At 40.8% G+C, this 3,222-nt stretch overlaps 1 non-coding gene across 1 annotated transcript; it reads left to right on the top strand.

Moving 5' to 3' along the window:
- The first annotated feature begins 2,668 nt into the window (after window positions 1-2,668).
- Window positions 2,669-2,771, top strand: LOC124516751 (U6 spliceosomal RNA). Its single transcript, XR_006963155.1, has one exon. It is a non-coding gene; the product is annotated as a U6 spliceosomal RNA (small nuclear RNA).
- The last annotated feature ends 451 nt before the right edge of the window (window positions 2,772-3,222 follow it).

Below are 3,222 nucleotides of genomic sequence, written 5' to 3'. Positions count from 1 at the left end.
CTTGAAATGGATGTCAAATACTGATGGGACATTGTCAAGTGTGAGTGTGTGAGTGTGGATGGAGAATAGCTTTGTGAGGTATTCAACCTTTTCGTGGTTACTGCCCTTTCAAACTTGACCAAAGACAATGACACTGGATCATATATTCTAAACAATTGCTTTAGAAGTCCCTTGTATTTCAGTAAAGAAGTGGTCACTCTTCTGAAGAGTGTCTGTCTGTGTGATCTTGGTAGAAGCCCCTTTAAGCCTGGTATCCAGAGTTTAGGATTGTTCGTGAAAAGCACTTGAAAGCCTAAGAGAGGAAGATATGGATAGTAATATCCACCTAAGTAGTTTGATAAGCCGTCACGATGATAAAGCCACGAGAACATCTACCTCAGAAGGGCTGGAGGAGGGAGAGGTGGAGGGGGATACTGCCCTGATAGTTGAATCAGAAGACAAGGTATCAGTGGACTTATCTCATGATCAGAGTGGGGATTCCCTCAACAGTGATGAAGGAGATATGTCTTGGATGGAGGAGCAGCTGTCCTACTTCTGTGACAAGTGCCAAAAATGGATACCGGCCAGTAAGGAGCTTCTTAATTCCCTTGATTTGTCAGTTGCTATGCGAAGGTTTGTTCTAACCTGTGAATAAAACATGAATGTAAAATGGACCTAAATAAAAAGATAATTATTATTTTTATGGTTAGTTTAGTTGGTTAATGAGAGATTTATATAAAACATAGACACATTTGTGCTAATAAAAACTATTGTCAACCTCTCAAAAAAAAAAAAAAAAGAAAAGAAAAGAATTTCTCCAGTTCCCTCCAAGGTCTTCAGTTCCCTGGAGTCTTGATCAACACTTCCTGTAGACTAAGTTTCTTCCCTAGGACCATGGTCAAACCGTTTGCTCTGCTCGTAAAAACAGAACACAGATTAGATATCCTGGGGCCCTGTCATTGATAGAGATGATGATGATGATGGTGGTGGTGGTAATGATTATTAATATGATTTCCACATGGCAAAAAGCTATGTCCCCATTTGATTGTTTGACTGCACATAAAATAAAACCCAAGAAATATTGTCTTACACCACAAAGTTTTTTTTTCTCCTCATATAATACACCTGGAGTTGGGCAATCTAAAGCTGGTACAAGGCCTTAATGATGAAATAAATGACCTTAAGTCTATCTTCCTGCTCTGTCATCATTAGTTTGTAGTCCTGGTCCCCCCATTTTCAATACGGCTGCAGCACCTCCAGGCATGCAATCAATAGGGGAGGAGAGAGCTTTTACAAAATAAGGTTTTGCCTTTTTATTCAAGATATAAAGTTCTCTTCAGGGAAATCCATTTATATTACATGGCCAGAACTTTGTCATCCTCTAGCTGCAAGGGAGTTAGGAAAGGGAATAATTTTAACAGGACATATCACCATCTTGAACAAAGTGAAATCCCAACAGGAAGGAAGAAGGGGAATGGGGAATAGATATTGACAGGCAACTAGTAGCATTTAGCAGTCCTACTATTTAGTAGTTTAACAGGTAATTTTCATACTTACCATCTCTAACATTACCCAGCAACCATCTTCCACATGATGAAACTGAGGATCAAAGGTTTTTAGTAACTTGCGCAAGAAAATGGCAGATTCATGACTTGAATCCAGGACAACTTGATTAATAGCAATAGTAATAATAGTTAACATTGGTCAAATGCTTGCCATGGGTCAGATATTCCACTAGGTCTTTTATGTGTATTGACTTGTTTCCTCTTCATAGAATCCCTCTGAAGAAGGCATTTTTATTATTTCTTTAAATGTTTATTTATTTTTGAGAGAGAGACACACACAGAGCATGAGCAGGGGAGGGGCAGAGAGAGAGGGAGGCACAGAATCTAAAGCAGGCTCCAGGCTCTGAGCTGTCAGCACAGAGCCTGACGTGGGGCTTGAACCCATGAACCGTGATATCATGACCCGATCTAAACCCGGACACTTAATGGACTGAGTCACCCAGGGCCTCCTGAAGAAGGTATTTTTATTGTCCTCACTTATCAGATGAGGAAACCAAGGCCTTGAGAAGTTAAGGGACTTACATAAAAGTCCACAGATTGTAGGAAGTGAAGCTTGAATTTAACTCAGTTCTGTGGGAATCCTTAGCCCTTGACTGCTCTTCTACACAGATTCTGCAAAATTCAGCTGCTCAAACCGTGAACTCTGCCACCATCATACTAGGGTAGTATGGTTAAGTACCAATAAGGCAGCTAATAAGTACTCCACTTGGAAGGATTAAATGGAGAATTCCTGGAAATGGAAGCTGAAGATTCAAGAAATAGCAAGAAAATGAGTAAGGTCGAAGCTGGTGTTCAGCTGTGTGCCAGAATGTGCATTTAATGTTTTTCCCTGATTCAAAATACACACCTACATTGGTGCGTGTCCTTGATGAAGTCACAAGGAAATATCGATCACAGAAGATGACCGTTGGTAGTTGCCTATCCAATAACCATTCTCCATTCATTACTAACAGAACCCGCTTTTACTAAGGGCAACATTAGGCTTGATTAAAATGACTCAGTGCCACAGACTTCTCTGCGTCTATGGAGTGGCCATATGGAAGCAGGCTGCCCAGCGTAAGCACACTGTTTTGGTTAGGGCTTCCTGAAAAGTTATGTTTATCGCCGAGAAGAGACAAGCTTGCGCTTGCTTTGGCAGCCCATACTGGAAATAAAATGATACAGAGGAGATTCGCGTGGCCCTTGCACAAGGATGACATGCATATCTCTGAAGCATTCCATATTTTCCACAGTTCCCAGAGGTCATAGGACACTCCATTGGTTAATCCCAAGGAAACCGTATGAGTCAAAGCACAGTATGTGGCATCCAATATTGAAATTGTGATTTTTTTCCACAAAAAGAGAGAGAGAAAGAGAGAGAGACCAGCTCAGCCCCCTCATTATTTGCCCTTTATTCATTCCTCTTCCTTTTGCCTGAAATACAGTTGTGATGTCAAGTGGGGCGGTGGCCATCTTATGAGCATGAAGATAATGGTCTCACACTAAGGATGGCACAGTGGAGAGATAAATAACTGCCTAAATGCTCCATTTAAGTATGTTGACTCCATACCAACCTAAGCTTGCCTATTTCTGGGTTTGTAATGATTTATGAAAAATAAACCATTTAGCTAAGCTGCTGTTTTTGTATGGTTGTTGTTGCATGGAGTTGAAAATAATACCTACTGAGAGAGATGGCCAT

The sequence above is a fragment of the Lynx rufus genome, unplaced genomic scaffold (assembly GCF_022079265.1).
Source record: "Lynx rufus isolate CCGP_SWC_20201006 ecotype Redwood Valley unplaced genomic scaffold, mLynRuf1.p SCAF_2, whole genome shotgun sequence".
Taxonomy (NCBI): Eukaryota; Metazoa; Chordata; class Mammalia; order Carnivora; family Felidae; genus Lynx; species Lynx rufus.
Note: the sequence above shows the minus strand (reverse complement) of the source record. Positions and strands in the feature narration are given on the sequence as shown.